Raw genomic sequence first — 23771 nt, 5'->3', positions numbered from 1 at the left:
GAAGGCCAACATTCCATTGGCTTTCTTCACTGCCTGCTGTACCTGCATGCTTCCTTTCATTGACTGATGCACTAGGACACCCAGATCTCGTTGAACTCCCCCTCCTCCTAATTTGACACCATTCAGATAATAATCTGCCTTTCTATTCTTACTTCGAAAGTGAATAACCTCACACTTATCTACATTAAACTGCATCTGCCATGTATCCGCCCACTCACACAACCTGTCCAAGTCACCCTGCAGCCTTATTGCATCTTCCTCACAATTCACACTACCCCCCAACTTAGTATCATCTGCAAATTTGCTAATGGTACTTTTAATCCCTTCGTCTAAGTCATTAATGTATATCGTAAATAGCTGGGGTCCCAGCACCGAACCTTGCGGTACCCCACTGGTCACTGCCTGCCATTCCGAAAGGGACCCATTTATCCCCACTCTTTGCTTTCTGTCTGTCAACCAATTTTCTATCCATGTCAGTACCCTACCCCCAATACCATGTGCCCTAATTTTGCCCACTAATCTCCTATGTGGGACCTTGTTGAAGGCTTTCTGAAGGTCGAGGTACACCACATCCACTGACTCTCCCTTGTCAATTTTCCTAGTTACATCCTCAAAAAATTTCAGTAGATTTGTCAAGCATGATTTCCCCTTCGTAAATCCATGCTGACTCGGAATGATCCCGTTACTGCTATCCAAATGCTCAGCAATTTCGTCTTTTATAATTGACTCCAGCATCTTCCCCACCACTGATGTCAGACTAACTGGTCTATAATTACCCGTTTTCTCTCTCCCTCCTTTCTTAAAAAGTGGGATAACATTTGCTATCCTCCAATCCACAGGAACTGATCCTGAATCTATAGAACATTGAAAAATGATCTCCAATGCTTCCACTATTTCTAGAGCCACCTCCTTAAGTACTCTGGGATGCAGACCATCAGGCCCTGGGGATTTATCAGCCTTCAGTCCCATCAGTCTACCCAAAACCATTTCCTGCCTAATGTGGATTTCCTTCAGTTCCTCCATCACCCTAGGTTCTCCGGCCCCTAGAACATTTGGGAGATTGTGTGTATCTTCCTCAGTGAAGACAGATCCAAAGTAACGGTTTAACTAGTCTGCCATTTCTTTGTTCCCCATAATAAATTCCCCTGCTTCTGTCTTCAAGGGACCCACATTTGCCTTGACCATTTTTTTCCTCTTCACGTACCTAAAAAAACCTTTGCTATCCTCCTTTATATTATTGGCTAGTTTACCCTCGTACCTCATCTTTTCTCCCCGTATTGCCTTTTTAGTTAACTTTTGTTGCTCTTTAAAAGAGTCCCAATCCTCTGTCTTCCCACTCTTCTTTGCTATGTTATACTTCCTCTCCTTAATTTTTATGCTGTCCCTGACTTCCCTTGTCAGCCACAGGTGTCTCTTACTCCCCTTAGAGTCTTTCCACCTCTTTGGAATAAATTGATCCTGCAACCTCTGCATTATTCCCAGGAATACCTGCCATTGCTGTTCTACCGTCTTCCCTGCTAGGGCCTCCTTCCAATCAATTTTGGTCAGCTCCTGCCTCATGCCTCTGTAATCCCCTTTGCTATACTGTAATACCGACACTTCCGATTTTCCCTTCTGCCTTTCCATTTGCAGAGTAAAACTTATCATGTTGTGATCACTGCCTCCTAATGGCTCTTTTACCTCTAGTCCCCTTATCAGATCAGGATCATTACACAACACTAAATCCAGAATTGCCTTCTCCCTGGTAGGCTCCAGTACAAGCTGTTCTAAGAATCCATCTCGAAGGCACTCTACAAACTCTCTTTCCTGGGGTCCATTTCCAACCTGATTTTCCCAGTCTACCTGCATGTTGAAATCTCCCATAACCACCGTAGCATTACATTTTTGACACGCCAATTTTATCTCCTGATTCAACTTGCACCCTATGTCGAGGCTACTGTTTGGGGGCCTATAGATAACTCCCATTAGGGTCTTTTTACCCTTACAATTTCTCATTTCTATCCATACTGATTCAACATCTCCTGATTCTATGTCACCCCTTGCAAGGGAATGAATATCATTCCTTACCATCAGAGCAACCCCACCCCCTCTGCCCACCAGTCTGTCTTTTCTATACATTGTGTACCCCTGAATATTCAGTTCCCAGTCCTGGTCCTCTTGTAGCCATGTCTCAGTGATCCCTACAACATCATACTTGCCCATGACTAACTGAGCCTCAAGCTCATCCACTTTATTTTTTATACTACGCGCATTTAAGTACAACACTTTAACTTCTGTATTTACCTCCCCTCTCACATCGTTCACAATTGGCCCTGCCCTTAATTTCTTTTCCCCTCTAGAACTTCTGTTCCCATTCTTCCGAGAGTCTTTTGCAATATCTCCTGTATTCCCTTTTACCTCATCTTCATATTCACATTTTATCTAGGAATCTTTGTGCACATCATTGATTTTTTTTCTACCTGGTAATGATGGGGTTCAGGATGGAGTGTCTGTTTCATGTCTAGTGTTGAGCCAGTAAACAATGGATGCCTGCTCAGTGGAAGTGATTAGGTACAATTGGGGCTCCATTGCTGGGAACTTTGGCCTGAGAGGGAATACTGGCATGGTTGTTATCTTTCATGTGCCAAGACGGACTTGGTAGTCCAAGTCAGAAGGATATAGCACATCTGCAAGTACTGCTGCCTTATACAACACAAGCCTTGAGTCAGGTTTGAGATTATTTATTGGATGGTCTCTTTAATTTAGTAAAGAGCTCTCAATGGCTTGGAAGGTAAGAAATAAACCAGTATGTTCACGGATGACCAAAATGACCAGGACATTATTACTTCAAGGGTAAATATGAATTCAATATTGCTAAAATGTAGCACATGTTTGGATTTAGTAAATGTCATGCTTTTCTCATACCATTGTGAATGAACACAAATGAAATTCAAATCAAATCCAAAGAAACTATAAGCAAAGTAGTTGATCTCTATATGTAAATTGCAAAAGCAGAACAAGAAAATGCTGATCATGCACAGCGGGTCAAATAGCGTCAGCAAAAAGGAAAGATAAGTTTACATTTTGGATGTATAGTCTTCATGAATATCAATGAAGAACATTGTCCCAAAGTGTCAACCTACATTTTGTTTTACATAGGTGTAGGCAGAAATTGTGTATTTCCAGCATTTATTGTAGATTTTTAGTGATTTTATTAAAACAAAAACTGTTACATATATTTTCCCCTGTCTCCAGCAGAGAATCATGACAGCTCTGCCAAACTCACAAAGTTACATTTAATAAAGGTTCTTTCAGGGTCTGCCCATTTCTGGTTCTGTGCCTGAAGATGAAGTTGAGTCGAAAAGCTGCACTTAAAACCTGTCTTTGGACTCAGGCAATCTGAAAAAAAAAACACTGATTAGATGAATATCATTGCACTATGCAAAATCTGATGAACTTAAGGGTCAATTGAGCTGAATTATGCAACAGAGATGTGTTGGAATGCTCAATAGCGATGTGCAATGGCAGGACGAAGGAAAATGTCTGAGGAGAATGTGAAGCTGTCCATAAAGCATGTAATGTCTGAAGATTAGGTTTTTGATTATTTATTTTTAAAAAAGAGCTTTTGTAATTTGGAAAAAAATCATATCAAATCTTTGTACTCAGAAGTTCCATTTTCTGGATTCAAAATGTGGATCTGAAATTATTTTCATTGGGGTGGATTTTGACTTTGACCAATAGTACAAAATGGTGACAGCTAATTGGTAGTCCAAGTTCCATTCCTCTCCCAGTTAATTCCCTTTAACATCAGTGAAAATAATAATCGGCAGTGATGTAAACCAGGCCACCAATGTTATATTATCACTCAAAGATGAAATTGATTCCAGAGTTACATGCCATTATTTTCAGGCATATGGTCAGTGACAATAATTGGCATGAATATCAATGCTTTATTTTTCACAGAGAAATACTGAAATGTAAATTTTCTTTCTAAGCAACTCATGAAAGGGAAACTTGAAAAGTCTGTGAGTGACACAATCACAGTTATCTAGATTGCTCTATCTGATTTCAAAATGATGAAACTTGTTATATACCCATGGTGTATTTCGGAAAGTGACATGTGGATGTGATTCTACAATTCATGTACAGTTTTTGAACTCTTCAACTAGGGAAGGATGTACTTGCCATGGAGGGAGTTCAGCAAAGGGTTATCAGATTATTTGCTGGGATGGTGAGACAAGAGACTGCAGATGCTGGCATCTGGAGCAACAAACAATCTGCCGGTGGAATGCAGCAGGTTGAGCAGTGTCTGAGGAGGGAAATGAACAGTCAATGTATCAGGTCGGGAACACCCATCTGGTCTCAGGCAGTCCAGATGAAGGGTCTGGACCTAAAACATTGACTGTTTCCTTCACGGATGCAGCTCGAGCTGCTGAGTTCCTCAGGCATATTGTTTGTTGTGCCTGACATGGTGAGTTTGCTCCCAGAGGGGACGTTGAATAGATTGGGACTGCATCCTTTAGAGTTTGGAAGAATGAGGGAAGATCTCACTCTGAAGAGTCTTGGCATAGATTAAGAATCCGGGATGGGCAGATTAGGACACTAGTGAGAAAACCGTTCTTCAATCAGAGGGTGGTAAACCATTGGAATTCTCTGCCCAGGAGGACTGTGGAGACTTAGTCAGTGTGTTTACTGAAAATAGATAGCAATAGACTTTTAGACAAGGGGTATAGAGGTAGTGCTAGGCAAATATACTGAGGGAAAAGATTAGCCATGAAAAGTGGAGAATGGCCAGATAGTCGTCTCCTCCTGCCCCGGTTCCTTATGTTAACTGTAGATTTGTAATATCCAGCCTTCAAAGGAAGTGTAGGTATGTTCTTGGGCAAGCATTGGAAAACCATTGGTAAGTTATTTATACAATGCCGTAGCAGTAGAATGAAGAGGTTGTTTGTGCAAAGCAAACAATTTACCAACATATATGAAATACATCATGATAGTTTTTCTGAATGGCAGATAGCCGACTGATGAGCTGAGCTATAATAGTCATAGAGTCATACAGCACAGTAACAGGCCCTTTGGCCCTGTTTGCCCAAGCCGACCAAGGTTCACCAATCACACTGGTCCCACCTGCCAAGGTTTGGCCCATATCCTTTCAAGCCTTTCCGATCCATATAACTGTCCAAATGTCATTAAAATGTTGTTATAGTTTTGGCCTCAACTACTTCCTCTGGTAGCTCATTCTCTATATCCATCATTCTCAGATTCATATTAAATCTTTCCCCCCTCACCTTAAATATGTCTTCTTGTTCTTGACTGCCCTACTCTGGCTAAAATACTCTGTGCATCCAACATATCTATTCCCCTCATGATTTTATACTCGCAATAATACTTTCACAATCACAATAATACTTTATTAGTCAAGTATGTTTTGCAACATACGAGGAACTTCATTTGCCATACAGTCATCATAACAATAAAAAGCAACAGGACACACAAAACACATTTTAACATGAACATTCACCACAGTGATCCCTCCACATTCCTCATTGTGATAGAAGGCGAAAAAAAGTTCAAACTCTCCTTTCTTTGTCCTCCAGCGGTCGGGGGCCTCTAACCTTCCTTTGACGGGACAATCTTGACTCCCGAAGCCGGCAACAGGTCTTCCTCATCGGGGCAATCAAGCTCCTGCATCGGGGGGGGGGGGGGGGAGGAGGGAGGGGGAGGGGGAGGGGGGGGAGGGAGGGGGAGGGGGGGATCACAGTTCCCCCGCGCCAGTGATCTACCTCAATGTCAAGACCAGTTGAACCACATACAGCTTTTGTAGCTCCACCATTCTGTACTCAACCCAAGATTGCGAGCTCCTGATGTTAAATTCCGCAGGCTGCATTGGAGCGTCGATCCCAGATGGAGTGAATAAATAAATCAATGACTTAACATTCAAAGATGAGGTATTTCTGCTCACACATTGGATTGCTTGAGGGACACACATAACTTTACAGTTTTCAATAACTGAGCGTCAGTCTCCTTGCACTTGTCAAATATAATATTCTGCACCCATAGACCCTCTTGTATTGTAGATCATGATTTAGTTTACAACCTTTGTGTTGGTCATTTATAATATCTGTGCATTTATTGTGATAGACGAGAAAGCTCCACCGCTCCATTTTATATAGCTGTTCTGTTCAATGAAAAGCCATGAGAGTTAACACAATTGTTCTCCTTTCACTTCAGCATTACCTAGGATTTTCTATGCCTTTGTATCTTAACCTCTAGTATCACAGGATTGTTATTAGATTGTTCAGCCTTTCAAGCCACTTCTTGCATTCACATTGAATGATTGAAATAGATCTTTACTTATCTACCATTCTTGGTTCCAGAACTACAATACAATACAATACAATATATCTTTATTGTCATTGTACCCAGGGGTACAACGAGATTGGGAATGCGCCTCCCATACGATGCAATAATTTAAGTAATTTAGACAACAGCAACCCAACGAAACGAAACAATTGTGACAGTTTTAGACAGGGTAAAGTGCAAGTTGATCTATGCGTTGTGGCCATCCGGCTCAGCAGGACCGGTTCATAGCAGCTATGGCCCTGGGGATGAAGCTGTTCCTGAGTCTGGAGGTGCGGGCGTAGAAGGCCTTGTATCGTCTGCCCGATGGAAGGAGTTCGAACAGACTGTTGCAGGGGTGTGAAGAGTCTTTGTGGATGCTGGTGGCTTTTCTGAGGCATCGTGTGTTGTAGATGCCCTCCAAGTCTGGTAGCTGTGTTCCGATGGCCCTCTGAGCTCTATGCACTACCCGCTGTAGAGCTTTCCTTTCTGCCTCCGTGCAGCTGAGGTACCACACAGGGATGCCATGCGTTAGGATGCTCTCTATGGTGCAGCGGTAGAAGGTCGTCAGCAGCTGTTGGGGTAGACCAGACTTTTTCAGTGTTCTTAAGTAGAACAGTCTTTGTTGTGCCTTCTTGACCAGCGCAGCAGTGTTATTGGACCATGTTAGGTCCTCCGAAATGTGAGTGCCCAGAAACTTGAAGCTGGACACTCTCTCCACACTGTCCCCGTTGATAGAGATCGGGGCATATTCCCCGTTATGTGACCTACGGAAGTTGATGATCAGCTCCTTGGTCTTGGTGGTATTTAGGGACAGGTTGTTATCCGAGCACCAGTCCACCAGGTTCTGCACCTCCGCTCTATAGTTTGTTTCATCCCCGTTGGTGATAAGCCCGATCACCGTTGTGTCGTCTGCAAACTTGACAATGGTGTTGGTGTCGAATGCAGGAACACAGTCGTGTGTGAAGAGGGAGTAGAGCATGGGGCTCAGAACACAGCCCTGTGGTGTGCCGGTACTCAGGGTGATAGTGGAGGACAAGTGCGGGCCCATTCTCACTGCCTGCGGTCGTTCCAGCAGGAAGTCCAGGATCCAGTCACATAATGACGAGCTGAGGCCTAGCTGGTGGAGTTTGGTGATGAGCTTTTTTTTTATTTTTTATTTTTTTATTTTTTTTTTTTAATCAAAAATATTTATTCAAATATTAAAATAATATATACAATGCAATAAAACCAAAACAGAACCCACCACCAGAATATTATACAAACAAATATACCTATTAAAACTATCATACAATTATACTACAATCCCCATCCAGGATACATCCAATCCCCCGCGGTGCCCAGCGGTCCCGGAATTCCTCCAGGGTGCCCGTGGACAGCGCGTAGTCCCTCTCCAACACCACCCGGGCACGGACGTAACCCCGGAAAAGGGGCAGGCAGCTGGCTCGGGCAGAGCCCTCTTCCGCCTGGCGCCGTGAGTCTCGGATGGCCAGCTTGGCCTGGCCCAGGAGCAACCCAACAAGGACATCTTCGGCCCTACCCTCTCCCCTACGCACAGGGTGTCCAAAGATGAGGATGGTGGGTGAAAAATGCAGCCAAAAAGCAAGGAGCAGCCCCTTTAGATATTGGAACAGGGGCTGCAACCTCACACACTGCATGTACACGTGGTACACAGACTCTTCCAACCCGCAAAAGTGGCAGGCGGCTGGCGAGTCTGTGAACCGCGCGAGGAACAGGTTGCAGGGGACTCCTCGGTGCAATATCTTCCACCCCAGGTCCCCGATGGAGAGGGGCAGAATTCCTGCGTAGAGGGACCCCCACCGCGGGGTCACCTCGCGACCGGAAGGCAACACTGACCGCCACTTAGTGTCCGGACGGTGGACCAGGGCGAGGAAGTGCAGGGTGTGGAGGAGGAGCCCGTACAGGACACGCCTCCCTGCGTCTCGGAGGGAGATGAAGGGTGTCGAGGAAATGCGACTCATGTTGTGTGGGACCGGCTCCCGGGAAGGATTACGGCGCCTCGGTCCGACGAGTACTTCCGGCTGAGCGGGGGTTTGCTCAGCCGCAGGTGCTCCACACATTTGAGCCTCTCCGACACCCAGCGGGGCAGGACAAGGGCCGGCTGCTCTCACGCCTGGGCCGCCGCCCTCCGTCAGCGGAGGGGGGGCCCGGTCGACAGCAACCAGGTTCCAGACTCTCAGCAAGTCCCGGTAGAAGCCGGGCATTCCCAGCAGGATAGCACGGCTGACGCCCACCATCGGGATCCGCGTACCTGCTTGAAGGCAGCGGCCCCGTTGGAAAAAGTGCGTCGCCAGCACGTGCCACCTGGGAGGACGCTCCGAGTACAGGTATCTCTGCAGAGTCCTGAGGCGGAGAGCCGCCAACTGGGTGCGGATGCACACCAGCGACTGCCCGCCCTCCTCAATCGGGAGACTCAGGACCGCTGCAGAGACCCAGTGCTTTCCGTTGCCCCAGAAGAAGTCCACCAACTTCTTCTGGATGATCCCAGCAAAAGTGGCTGATGGGACCAATGTGGTCAATCTGTACCAGAGCAGGGAAGCCACGAGTTGGTTAATGACCAACACCCTGCCCCGGTAGGAAAGCACCCTGAGGAGACCTGACCAGCGCCCCAGCCGGGCGACGACTTTCAACTCCAGCTCCTGCCAGTTCGCCAGCCAGGTCTCCGCGACGGGACTCAGGTAGACTCCCAAGTAAAGGAGGCGCGTGGTGCTCCACGTGAAAAACCGCATCTCCTCAGGGAGGGAGTCCACCTGCCATGGACCCACCAAGAGTCCAGAACATTTCCCCCAATTGATCCTTGCAGAGGAGGCGGCCGAGAAGACTCGTTGGCACTCGCGCATCCTCTGCAGATCAGCGGGGTCAGTGACCATGAGGAGCACGTCATCGGCATAGACCGAGAGGACCACCTCCATATCTGGCTCGCGTAGAACCATGCCCGTCAACCTCCTCCGAAGCAGACTAAGGAATGGCTCCACGCAGATGGCGTACAGTTGGCCTGACATGGGGCAGCCCTGACGTACTCCTCTGCGGAAGGGAATGGGAGCCGTCAAGGATCCGTTGACCTTGATGAGGCACTCCGCAGTGGTGTATAGAAGTCGGATCCGGGCCACAAAGTGCGGTCCGAACCCAAACGCCCGCAGAGTCCTCACCAGATACTCGTGATCCACCCTGTCGAAAGCCTTCTCCTGGTCAAGGGAGAGAAAGGCAGTGGGTACACCGGTCTCCTGAGCCAGGTAGACCAGGTCCCGGACCAGATGGATATTGTCCTGGATGGACCGGCCCGGGATCGTGTAAGACTGGTCAGGGTGGATCACTTGGGCCAGCACTGGGCCCAGACGGTTGGCCATTGCCTTAGCAAAGACCTTGTAATCGGTACAGAGGAGGGAGACCGGGCGCCAGTTCTTTAGTAGGCGGAGATCACCCTTCTTGGGCAGAAGGACCACTACAGCCCTCCGCCAAGACAGGGGCATCTCCCCGGTCGCCAGGCTCTCCCTCAGGACCATGGTGTAGTCCTCCCCCAAGGTCCCCCAGAAAGTGCGGAGGAACTCTGCTGTCAGTCCGTCCAGGCCAGGGGATTTGCCCCTTTGAATCTGATGGAGGGCCGCAGTCAGTTCGTCTAGTGTCAGGGGGGCGTCCAGACGCTCGGCACCCTCCGGGCCGACCGTGGTTAGACCTTCCCACAGATCACTGCACTCGTCCACGCCGGAGCTATCCGGTGAAAACAAGGTCCCATAAAAGGAACGAACCGCCGCGTTGATGTCTTCTGGTTCGGTGACGGGGGAGTCATCGTCAGCGAGCAGCTCCACTAACTGCTGACGGACTCCCCGCCATTTCTCCAGCGAGTAGAAGAAGGGTGAACCGCGGTCCAAATCGTGGAGCATTTGGATCCGCGACCTCACATACGCGCCTCGGGATTGCTGTAACTGCAGCTCCTTCAGCGCGTCCTTCTTCTCCTGGTATTCCCTCCAGAGGGTCGGGTCCCCACCGGTCTGACTTAGACGCGAATCCAAATCGAGCAGCTCACTCCCGAGCTGTCGGACCTTGGAATCGCGTCTCTTGGTAGACCCCCTAGTGTACTCCTGACAGAGACGCCGGATGTGGGCCTTGCCCACGTCCCACCATAGCCGCAGGGAGTGAAATCCTCCCCTCTTCCCCTTCCAAGTGGTCCAGAACCTCACAAACGAGTCCCGGAAGCGGCGATCCTCCAGCAGCCGGTTGTTAAAGTGCCAGTACGCGGACCCTCCCCTCGTGCGCAGCAGGGTAAACTCTGCCCACACCAGGTGGTGGTCCGAGCAAGGCATCGGCCGCATGGAGGCCGCCGAGACCCGGGAGACGTACGCCCGAGAAATGTACAGGCGGTCAATGCGAGAGCCACCCCCCTCTGACCTCCTGGAGAAGGCACTGGAGTCGGGGTGGAGGTTCCTCCAGGTGTCTACCAAGTCAAAGGAGCCCACGAGCTCCTTCAACTTCTTCACCGACTCCTGGCCGCGCTGGATACCTGAACGGTCTCCTTCCTCGAGGGTACAGTTGAAATCTCCCCCAAAGATCACGCAGTCGCCAGGGTCGATGGAGCTCAAAAGGGTAGACACCTCCCGGAACAGGCACGTCTGCAACACGGCGGGCTTGGGGGCGTACACGTTGACAAAATGCAACGGCACGCCATCCAGGCGCACGGCCAGGTGAAGCAAGCGGCCTGGCACCAATTCCTGGACCTTTAGGATTTCTGGCCGGAAATTCGGGGCCAGCAAAATGGCCACCCCACTGGAAATGGAGCTGAGGTGCCTCATGAAGACCTCACCACTCCACTCCAGGAGCCAGGTGGACTCGTCTCCTGGGATGGTGTGGGTTTCCTGCAGGAAGCTCACCGCATATTTCCCATCCCTCAGGGTTGAGAGATGGTTAAACCTGCGGAGAGGCCCCCTGCTGCCATTGATGTTATAACTGGCTATGGTGATCGCCATGTCAGAAGTACACTAGATCCCCTCACCAGTCCCCTGGTCACTGACAGCAGAGTCGCCTTTGCCGCTACGGACCCTAGATGGATTGGCAGTGCGTTTCACCTTCCGGATCTTGGCAACAAGGGACGCTCTACTGGTCCCTCTACCCTCAGCAGGAACGACGCTGCTCTGGGCCTCGGCGTCCTTTTCCAGGTCGTCCAAGAAAGACCTGAGCTGACGCCGGTCGTTCCCCTTCACCCCCATCCCTCCCTTCACCCCCGTCCCTCCCTTCACCCCCGTCCCTCCCTTTCCCCTCCCCTTCCTTCTGAGGATGAGGTTCAGGGAGCTGGTGACCCCTTGTAAGTTCGGCCACCGGAGGGAGGCCAGTTTGGGCCGATGTTGGGCTCCTTCGGTGGCCGCGATGAACTCGCGGATCTCCTCCACTGGAATGAGAGGAGTGGCGTCGGGGGCAGCGAGAACATCCATTGACTCATTGCCCGAGGAGTCCTCTTCCACCCCCCCACTGCAGATGGAGTCACCGTTCCCATCCTTGGACACACCTTCTGTGCTTGAGACTCCCGCCCCACCCTGTGCAGCGGTTGCCTCTTCCCCACCCTCTGGTCTCTCCTCCACCTCAGTCCCCACCGTGGGGCCAGTGGCAGAGGGGCCTTCCTCGGGTGTACCTGGGCAGTCAAGACCATTGACAGTGGGGTCTATCCCTCCACCAGTTGGGCCCAGAGTGGACTCTGGTGCCCCAGACTCAGGGAGTCCCTCTGGAGCCAGGTCCTGCGGGAGAGAAGGGCTGGTTTCCCCTTCCCCCTCCCCGCCTACTATCCCTAACTCCACAGGCGTGTTCTGCACCTCGTCCTGGGTGGGTTGCTCCTGGGCTTCCTCGGGTGCATGAATTGGGATTCCCTCCCCAACAGGAATCTCTCCCTGCTCCATTACACCCGAGTGGTCCCCATCACCACCCTCCCCAGAAACCCCTTCAGAGCATGGAACCGGGGCCTGAACCAGAGGGCAGGAGTCATCCTCCACCACAGCACTCCTCGCCCCACTGGAAGATTCCCCTATGTCCCCCTTCTGCTCCTCCCTGGAGAGATTCCTCCTTCTTTTTTTCGAAGGGGAGGAGCTCACAGACTCTGGGGTCACCTGAGCAACCCTAGTCTGCGGCTCCCCCTCCTCCCGCCCAATCCCCTCCGCCCCTGGCTGGATTATGGGGCTTGCGGACTCCCTAACGGGAGGTGACGGGATGGGTGGCAAAGTCTTATCCCCGGGGGGTTTGTTCCCCAGGTGCCTTATCTTCTTCGCCACCTTGCCCCCCTTCTTTTGACCCTCCCCATCCCCAGGGTTCCCTGACTCAACTACAGGGGGAGTGGGAGTGGGGGGGGGGAGGGGGGTTAGTGGCACCGGAGGCGGAGGCCTCCGCCCGGGATTTGGGGCAATTCCTCCGAATATGCCCCACTTCCTTGCAGGCGTGGCACCTCGGGCGGTCCGATGTCCAGAAGATGGTGAAATCTCGCCCATCCTGCTGGACACAGAAGCGCCCGTCGACCACCTCCTCCCGGTCCAGCAACATTGTCAACTGGCGCCGGAGGGAGAGAACGTGCTGCAAGTCCTTCCTGCGGAACCCCATGGGTATTGGGGTGATGTCGGTGAGGATCTTCCCCAGGGTATGAAGGTGGGGAAGGAGGGCCTCGTTCTTGATACAAGGTGGGACGTTGGATAGGACCACCCGCTGCGCGGTGGACCCCAGGGGCTCGACCTGTAGGAAAAGTCCACCCACTGTGACCCCTTTACATACAGTCGCGTTCACCCCCTCAACAGACTCCAGAAAGAACACGCCCTTCCCAAACATTTTTCCCACATACACAATGCCTACAGGCTTGGCTGCCGCTGCCACAGCAGCCGCGCAGTCCTCCAGGTTCATTTGGGGGGGCAAGTAGCACCTGACCCCATGTTCAAAGGGTAGGTTCCTCATGGGGAACCGGGCCCCCGGAGGAGCAGCCGAAGCAGCTGAAGCAGCCGCCTTAGCATAACTCCCCGAAGGCCCCGATCCCCCAGAACGCTGACCCTGCATGGTATCAGGCACTACAGTGAAACAAAAACACTGATACACAAAGACAAAGACAATCCAAAAGGCACGGGGCCAAGTCCAAACACACAAACAAGTGTAGAACAGTTCAAGGGAGGGAGGCGAGTGGTGTTGCCTCGAACGTCAATAATGGCGGCTCCCACTAGAAACTGCTGCGTCACGGCCTCTTGGCCCGGGTATCTCAGCTCTCCTGCGTTCCCTGGTGAGCTGCAGACTTTCTCAAGCAATCCCCGCTGGTCTTCGCTGCTCCTGCAGCAACGAAAGGGATTCACCTGCAGTCTGTTATTGTTGGAAGCCTATCTCTGATAGAGAGGAGGCTCCTTCAGCTCCAGGTCTCAAGGCCACAGAAGAAGGTCGAGGGTGTAGAAAACTCCCACACCGCACGAAAACCAGACCCGTCCGGTCAGTAGCGACGAGGCAGTGTGGGGGGGGTTGTTCTGGACGCAGGTGTAACAGTCCAGACAGGTTTTTCTCCCCCTTTTTGTGCGCCACAGTTTCCTGGCAGGTTGCCAGCCTCAGTAGTGGGAGCTGAGCAGTCAATTGATAACACCGCTCGCAGCCCCAAAACACACAGAAACCTTTTAAAAAAATTTCTGTAGCGTCGCAGCGATACTCAAAGATGTTTAGAGTACCGCTGTACCTCCTCCGAATTCCAAAAAATGTTGTAGAACTCACTCGTTCGAGTGATTGAAACAGAGCTCCGTAGCACCACACCCCACACCTGAGCTTGGTGGGGATGACCGTGTTGAAGGCGGAGCTATAGTCTATGAATAGCATCCTCACGTACGTGCCCTGTCTCTCTAGGTGAGTCAGGACAGTGTGAAGAGCCAGAGAGATGGCGTCCTCTGTGGATCTATTTGCCCTGTATGCAAATTGATGTGGGTCCAGTGAGTCAGGGATGCTGGATTTGATGTGTGAGAGGACCAGCCTCTCAAAGCACTTCATGACTATTGGCGTTAGGGCAACCGGGCGGTAGTCGTTCAGTTTGGAGATCTTGGCTTTTTTCGGCACCGGAACTATGATAGCCGACTTCAGGCACTTGGGGACCGTAGCCAGAGATAATGACAGGTTAAAGATCCTGGTGAATACCTCAGCCAACTGTTCAGCACAGTCCTTCAGTACCCTTCCTTGAACTCCATCCGGTCCTGCAGCCTTGCGTGGGTTGACCCTTTGCAGAGCGCGTTGTACCTCCTGTGTGCTCAGTTGCAAGACCTGTCCCACCGCCTCGGCTGGGGTTCTTTCACTCAAGGTGGTTTCGCCAGTTTCAAAGCGGGCAAAGAAGGTGTTAAGCTCGTTGGTCAGTGCCATATCGCTGTGGGGGCAGGCAGGGCTGCTCATGTAGCCAGTGATGTCCCTGACACCCTGCCACATGCTTCTGGTGTCCGTGGTGTTGAAGTGGTCTTCCACCCGTTGCCTGTGGGTGTCTTTGGCCCTTTTAATACCTTTGTTCAGGTTTGACCTGGCAACACTGTATGCTGAAGTGTCACCAGATTTAAAGGCATTGTTGTGTGCCCTCAGCTGGTTCTGTACCTCCTTGTTCATCCAGGGTTTCCGGTTTGGGAACATCTTTATCTCCTTGTCCTCCGTGACATTCTCCACACAGCAGTTGATGTAGGAGAGCACAGTGGATGCGTATTCCTCCAAGTCTACCTCTGAACCGTAGGTGGCCTGTTGTGCAAACAGGTCCCAGTCGGTGCGATCAAAGCAGTCCTGGAGTTGTAGGGTGGCATCCTCGGGCCATATTTTGACCGTCTTTATTGTGGGTTTGGTCTTGCGGATGAGGGGTTTGTATGCGGGCAGTAGAAACAGTGAGAGGTGATCGGATTGTCCCAGGGGTGGGCAGGGGAGAGCTCTGTAGGCGTCCTTTACGTTGGTGTACACCTTATCCAGTGTGTTTGAGCCCCTGGTAGGGCACTGCACATGCTGATGGAATTTGTGGAGCGAAGCTCGTAGGTCGACCTGATTGAAGTCCCCTGCAACAATGAAGGCACCGTTAGGGTGGGCATCCTGCTGCTTACTGATGGCCGAGTGTAGCTGTGCTAGTGCTAGGTTAGCATTAGCCTGTGGGGGAAATGTATACGGCCATGATGATGACCCCCGTAAACTCCCGCGGCAGATAGAATGGCCTACATTTGAGCAGTAAGTACTCCAGGTCTGGGGAGCAGTAGCTCTCTATTGCGGAGTGGTTGGTGCACCAGTCATTGTTAATGTAGATGCAGAGCCCACCGCCCTTGCTCTTACCGGAGTCCTTTGTTCTATCAGCACGATGTAGTGAGCGGTTTGTTAGCTCCACAGCCCCGTCGGGGACCAGCGCGTTGAGCCACGTCTCCGTGAAGATCAGCGCGCAGCAGTCTTTCAGGGATCATCCACTGCAAAAGCAAAAGTTCTTATCTTGGCAAAGTGTTCATTCAATGCAGCAGACTTGGCCAAGTCTGTGCTGACCTTTGGCCACAAGGGTCTTCTGAATAATTTTAACGAGAGGGGGGAGAAGGGGAGAAGGTAGGAGAATGGGGTTTGGAGAGATAGATCAGCCATGATTGAATGGTGGAGTAGACTTGATGGGCTGAATGGCCTAATCCTACTCCTGTTCCTTATTTTTTTGGGGGTGTAATTTTGATGCTTATTTAATGCTTTTGTTGTTGGACTGTGGGTGATTGAATTAACATTTTGTTCAAGATGGCCGCGCCGTTGTGTTTGGCTGCCTGCCACTGTATGTTTCTTTTTTTTTTTTTCCTGGTCAGATGTGCAGCACTTTGGTCAACGTGGGTTGTTTTTAAATGTGCTATACAAATAAATTGACTTGACTTGACTTGACTTATGACCTTATGGTACCAATACCAATATGAATGACTGACATGAATATCTGTTCCTCCGTTATTTTCCCAACTGGCTACAGTTTTTCACGATGTAGACCACACCACCATTCTGCACTGAAATTTTAAAAACAAACTCCAGAAAAACTCAGCCGGCTGAACTACTGACAGAAAGCAGAGTTGATGTTTCAGGTGGATGACTTTCCATTAAAGCTTTGCAGATAGAGAATCACCAGTGATAAAGTCATTTTTTGCACCCAAACTTTTACTTCTGTGTGCCTCAAAGGATGTATTCTTTTCCCCAACGATCTCACACCTACATGTTGCCTCTTAGAAGTATCACCTGAATCTATGATGATACTTGGTTTCCGCTATTATATGGGTAACATCCCATTTTACTGCACTACGATTCCTCTTCACTTTTCCAATGCCTCTAAATGTTCACATGTACTCTGTCCACAATGGTCATATCGAGCTCCTGGTTTCATGCCAATTCAACTCTTCTTCCCATTTTCAGGCAGTCCATCCTTCGCTTTTTCCAGAGTAAGGCCCAAACCTAATTTGAGGGACAATACCTGATATTGTACCTGAATAGTCTACGAACCTAATGGTGGGAACATTGAATGTTTCAACTTCAGGTAACCCTCACCACCTGTAGGACCGCTCTGCCCACCCTTCCACCTCCATCTTTATCTCCTGTTTCCTCTCTACCCCCAGGATGCATCATCTATTTTGACCCCTCCACAACTGGTTCCATCCACCCATTTTACCAACCAACTCTCCCCCTCCCTCCCACCCCCCTGCCTCACTCCAACTTCTCTCGACAAGGTTCATCAAGATATCAAGATGATATATAGATAAAGATCTTGATCAAAATCTGTTTTAACTGAATTACTCTCACCTTAATTGGCTTTAGGAGGAAGTGCAACATTGGTGTTAACGGATCAGCAAACTGATTAAAATCTTTAACTGATTTTCCACTGATCAATGCATAAGAACTTAAATTGTGAAATTTGCCATCAATAGTTTCACCCTGGCATCCATCTCGTGACAATGGAGCTCTCATGCTTTATACCCGTTTTAAATAACTGCCAACTTCCCGTACAAATTGATTTGACAGACGGAGTTCTTCTGCTCTGGAGGTCACCAGTGCTGCAAAAAATTGAAAGCAGTTTTCCCGAAGAGACCGTCCGAAAGAAGATGGATTTTATTTTGTATAGGCTGAAATTAAAGCAACAAATACATCTTACAAATTGGAGCAATATTATTCCATGAATCATAAATGAGATCATGTGAAATTTCTCTCTCTTATTTTTATGGTAATGTTAATCGGATAATGTTTGCATGAGAAAAGATTAATGAGGAATTTGAAAGAGGCACTGTGAGGGAGCAATTAAGGATTTGAGTGTAGGTTTGAAATCTGACCAACTAGATTTTTAAATTTAGAGATACACTCTAAATGAGAACTACTTTTATGCATCTCTCCCAATTTTTGTTTCCATTGTCTATGAGTGCAGTGCAAATTGCACAAGATGGCAAATCTGAAATTGGGCCAGATCTCAATCATGGCACGTTAGTGTACATGCAACAGTATGTTCTAAAATGTAAAGCCAGCACATGTTGTGAATGCGCTTGAGACCAGATATGCATTTGGAAGTGGTCAGAGACATTTATAAATGTAATTCAGATTGCTCCTTTAATAGGAATCCATGGGCAGTGACTTATTATCCACTGTCTGTGACCTGGTCACCACTTCCTTCACCTTGTGAATCAGCCAAGGTTGCGGCAGGATCTTGCGTAAATGTGAACCTAGAGAGGGCAGCAACTATAAGGTGTGGATGAGCACCAATCTCTTAAAATGTTTATGGCATTGTTCCAAAGTTAAAATTAACTTCTAAGTTTTTAATTAATACTGGCATTCAGTCATTTCTAATCCAGAATATTTCAAGCTATTTTATGTTGGAAATTGGTCAGTCCTTCTAAGAATAAAATAACTCGAGAAAATAGGAGCAGGAGTGGACCTCTCAAGCCTGCCCAACCATTCAATATGATCATGGCTGATCTATGCTGGTCTCAGCTATTCTTATGAGCCAGTTCCTCACAACCCTCAATTTCTTGATCTTTCAAATATTCATCTATCTCCACCTCAAAACATATCTAATGATCTGGCCTCACCACCCTCAAGGGCAGAGAATTCCAGAGATCCACTGCCCTCTGATAGAAAATAATCTATGCGCAGTTTTAAATGACTTGCTTCTATTTTGTAGACACTAGAAACTACAGATACTGGGGTCTTGAGCAAAACACAAACTGCTGAGGGAATTCAACTGGTTAGGCAGCATTTGTGAAGAGAATGGACAGATGACATTTTGGCTCGGGACTCTTCTTCATTGATTGAATATAGTGGAGAAAGCTGGAAAAGAAAGACAAAGCCTGGTAAGTGATAGATGGATACAGTTGAGGGGGGAGGGGATGATTGGCAGATGGATGGAGCAAATAAAAATAGTTTGAAATTTAGAGATATTAGTTTAGAGATACAGCGCAGAATCAGGCCCTTTCGGCCCACCGAGCCCGCGCCGACCAGCGATCCTCGCACATTAACACTATCCTATACCCACTAGGGACAATTTTTACATTTACCAAACCAATTACCCTACAAACCCTGTACGTCTTTGGAGTGTGGGAGTGAACCGAAGATCCCGGAGAAAACCCACGCAGGTCACAGGGAGAATCGAATCCGGGTCTCCGGCGCTGCATTTGCCGTAAGGCAGCAACTCTACTGCTGCGCCACCGTACCGCGAAAAAGACACAAAAGTGTGTCAGATAAGGACAGGAGAGGGGAAGTAAAATGTAAAGCCAGCGGGAGGGGTATGGGTGGAAAGAAACTGAGAGGAGGGTGATAAGTTTAGTATAGTTTACTTTAGAGATACAACACAGAAACAGACACTTCGGCCCATCGAGTCCACACTGACTAGCAATCCCCATTGACTAGCACTATCCTAAACAGCAGGGACAATTTACAATCTTTACCGAAACAAATTAACCTAAAATCTTGTATGTCTCTGGAGTGTGGGAGGAAACCGGAACAACAGGGGAAATCCCACATGGTGAGAACATACCAACTCCGCATAGACAGCAACCATAGTCAGGATCGATCCTGGATCTCTGCCCCTGTAAGGCAGTGACTCCACTGTGGCACTACCATGCTGCCCCCAGGTGAGAGGAGGGATAGAGTGGATGGAAGTGTGAGAGGAGGTATAGGAATAGTTCCAGGGACACGTAGCTTGAGGTGAAGTTCAGATGCACCTCTTCCAACCGCATCTATTGCATTCAAAGCTCCCGATGTGGCCTTCTTTCCCTCCATAAATGTTGCCTGATCTGTTTTGTTCCTGCAGTACTTTGTGTTTTGGCCCCTATTTGGTAGCTATGCCTGTTGGTTAGTGACTATCTCACTAGTGGAAACATCTCAACAACTACCCTGTTGAATCTCCTGAGGATCTCGTATGTTTGAAAAAGGTCAGCCATCATTTCAAGGAATATACATAGGACAACCCTCCTATCATGGGAATTAGCCTGGTGAATCTCTTTTGGACTGCCAACAATACAATTGCATTCTTTTTAGGCAAGGGAACCAAAACTGTGTATAGTATTCTGGATGTGGCATCATCAACACCCTGTACAACACAAACAAATCACTCCCCTCACCTTCCATCTCTCTACCACCCTGTTTAATGTTTCTCTCCTCTTTCACTCCTTTACCCTCCTTATCTGGCACCTGTTTGTCTCCTTGTATCCTTTAGTCTTCTTTTGTCCAATTTTGTCACCCATTTGGTACCAAAAGGCCCCTTTTGTCTCCTGTCATCTTTAGACTTTGTCTTCTCATTTGCTAATTAACCTCCCTCAGCTGTATCTACCTATTACATACCTGACTCTGTCCTGCCCCCACATCCTTTTTGGCTCAATAAATTTCAATGTCCCTCCAACAACCTGATCTAATGCATTCAATGCTCGCATATGTGGCTTCTCTACCTCAGCAAGCCCAGTGTAGATAAGGTGACTGTTATACAGAGCACCATCCTAGGCGCTCAGGTATAGGTCATTTCAATTCCCCTCCCCATTCACACATTGACCTGCTTGTTCATTTTCCCCTTGAGGCCAAACACAAACTAGACCAACACCTCATGTTCCACTTGGGCAGCCTACTGTCCAATGATCCAAGGCACTTTGGCCTTCACCAGTCAGAGTATCGAGTATAGAAGTTGGGAGGTCATGTTGCAGTTGTATAAGACATTGGTGAGACCACATTTAGAGTATTGTGTTCAGTTCTGGGCACCATGTTTTGGGAAAGATATTGACAAGCTGGAAAGGGTACAGAGAAGATTTACGAAGATGGTGCCTGGACTAGAGGGTCTGTGGTATAGGGAGAGGTTGAGTATTCAATTCCTTGGAGTGCAGGAGGATGAGGGGTGATCTTATAGAGGTGTATAAGCTCATGAGAGGAATAGATCAGGTAGAGACTCTTGCCCAGAGCAGGTGAATCGAGGACTAGGGGACATAGGTTTAAGGTGAAGGTGAAAAGATTTAATAGGAATCTGAGGGGGTAACTTTTTCACACAAAGGGTGGTAGGTGAATGGAACCAGCTTGCAGAGGAGGTAGTTGAGGCTGGGACTATCCCATACATTTAAGAAACAGTTAGGCAGGTACATGGATATGACAGGTTTGGAGGGATATGGACCAAACGCAGGTAGGTGGGACTAGTGTAGCTGGAACATGTTGGTCGGTTGGGAAAGTTGGGCCGAAGGGCCTGTTTCCACACTGTATCACTCTATGTCTCTATGACACTACGATAATGACATTTAATGTTCTCATTTCTGGTATCAACATGTTCCTTCTCCATTCCCATCATTTCATCATTTCATCATATCCCTCTGTTCACCTTTTCCATCCCTCCTCCTTCATTACCTAGTCTCTTCACCCTGTCTCATCTGGTTCTATCTGCCCATCACCCTCACACCTTGGTCCTACACCTTCCTCACTGCCATACAAGGATATAAATAGCGCATCTAGGTGAGGCAAAGATTCATATGCACATCTTCCAACTCTATTTACATCATTCAATGCTCCCAAAGTGACTTCCTCTCTGTGAGCAACACTGCCTTGTCCCATTGCTACTCGACTACAGAGTATGCATGCCCAGTCTGGGAAAGATTATCCCATGCTAAGAAGGTTGATCCAGCCATCAATACAACCTGCTGCCTTATCACTGGATGTCTTAGACCAACATCAACTGACAGCCTATACATACTATCTGGTATAGCGCCACCAGAGATTTGTCGCAGTGCAGCAAGCAGTAGAGAAGGCCATCTCCAGACCACGGATGTACGACATCCCCTATTCGGCCATGAACCCGCAAATAGTCGGCTAAAGTCCAGGAAAATCTTCCTCACCGAAGTTGAACTAAATGCTGAAGCTGAAGGTACTAGAGTTGCATTATGGGAAGAGAGACTAGCCAATCTCCCAACAACGACACCCATGTCCATAAGTGCCAAAGAAGAACTTCCTCCTGGTGCCTAATCAAGCTGGGCTGAATGGAAATGCCTCAACAGACTGAGAGCTGGTACTGGTCGTTGTAAAGCGACTATCAAGAAGTGGGGTTATATGGACACTGAAGACATCATCTGCATATGCGGCACTGAACTGCAAACTATGGAGCACCTATTGAGATGTCCTCTATTGGAGCACAAATGCAAAGCTGAGGACATTGCAGAGAACAATGATATTGCGAAGAGTTGTTTTCAGTTTTGGCTGAAACACAATATCCAGCATGTGTGGACACGATAGGAAAAAGAAGCAGCAACACGAAGCACAGAATGGGTGACGGATGTGCAAAGCACCCTTGCTCTGTCCCCAATGGCCACCTCGAGCTCCTGATTGCCACCATTTCAACTCTCCCACTCCCGCACTGACCCGTCTATCCTCGGCCTTCTGCACTGCCAGCGTGAAGCCTAATGCAAATTAAATGAACAATACCTTAAATACTGCCAGGGTGATCTGCGGTATAAACATTGAATTTTCCAGTTTAAGGTAACCATTACCTCGTTGTGGGGAAGGGGAGGGGAGGGGAGGGGAAGGAAGCGAAGGGAAGGGGAGGGAAGGGAGGGGAGGGGACGGAAGGGTTAAAAGAAAGTAAAAAAGTGTGAGGGGAGGGAGAAAGGAAAAGGAATGAGGGATAAAACTTGATGAATGAAGCAGAATTAAGAGAGCCATGAGCCCGAGTGTCCAAAGGAGAGAAACCTGATAGCTGAGTCCAGAGTATTAGACAGAGAACAAACATCAGACTTCATAACCATGGCCTGAAATTCACCATTTTCAGTTTTCATATAAAGAATAATTGGATATTACCTGCAAATATGGTGGGCGTTGTGAGATCTAATTTCCAAGCATTTATTTACTTATTGAACAATATTTACTTAGAGCTACTGGCTCTGCATTTTTTCCATTTAGCTCTCCACTTGGGTAGATGATGAACAGAAGCACAAATCTAGGAGAAAACAGCTCTGCTGCTCACCTCTCATTGCCACATTTATTAACTGAGAGGGTTCAGCATAAATAGTGAACATTCCTTTTTTAATCATAAAAGCTGATTGAAAAGCCACAAATAACTTTCTACATAAAATATGAGGGGAATGAGATTGATTGAAAAGCTTAATCTGATACTCTCATCCTTTAATGCGCAATATTTATTCAATTCCCTTGCCTGATTTACAGTTGCATTGTTTAGAGGTTTTTGAGCCATTCTCTACCAATCATTGCACAGCTTTGGAGTACATGATAAACACAAAATAATATACAAGCACAGTTCTTTTTTTCCCCAATAACCAAATTCATATCGATTCCCTTTGTATACTGACAAGCATGGTGTGTTAATTAGGACTTGGCATAACTTGATGCAAATGCACTGTTCACGTCCAACTCTCAGAATGTTTCTAAATCTCTAATTTTCGATAGACATGATTCAACCCTTCATGGACTTAATTTCACACTTCTTGTTTGCTTGCACATTCCATTTACTTTATACTGCCCAAAGCATCAGGAAAAGAAAACAAATTGCTTCGAAAAATGTCTTTCCAATTCTGCACTGAGAATTGCATTGCCTTAAAGGAATCTGTTAATGGATTGCTCTGTGTTGTTGGGAAGTGAGACAGGGCAATGGCACAGGCCTTTTTTTATGCTTCTCACGACTCTGTGGAGCTTCCCAATTATAAACCAGCTTGCCTTGTGATGCAGATGTTAAAAATTAAGTAGAATCACGGAGATTTCTGGACAAGCAGCTTTTAATATCATCCCTTTGTTAGTGACATAGGTACCAAATGACTATACATGTTACGGTTAGATTAGAGGAAATGAATAAATAGCATTCCCACTAAAGCTATTTCCACCATTTCATACAGCAGTTTTGTACTGCTGTTAGCAAAATTACATCCTAAAACAGAAAAGAAATCTGCATAATTTTTTAATAAACTATTGGTCATATTTCACAATGATTTTTTTTTGGGAATAATTGTCCAGGTACAATAATTGAAGAT

This window comes from Rhinoraja longicauda, chromosome 15 (genome assembly GCF_053455715.1).
Source record: "Rhinoraja longicauda isolate Sanriku21f chromosome 15, sRhiLon1.1, whole genome shotgun sequence".
Classification (NCBI taxonomy): domain Eukaryota; kingdom Metazoa; phylum Chordata; class Chondrichthyes; order Rajiformes; family Arhynchobatidae; genus Rhinoraja; species Rhinoraja longicauda.
Note: the sequence above shows the minus strand (reverse complement) of the source record.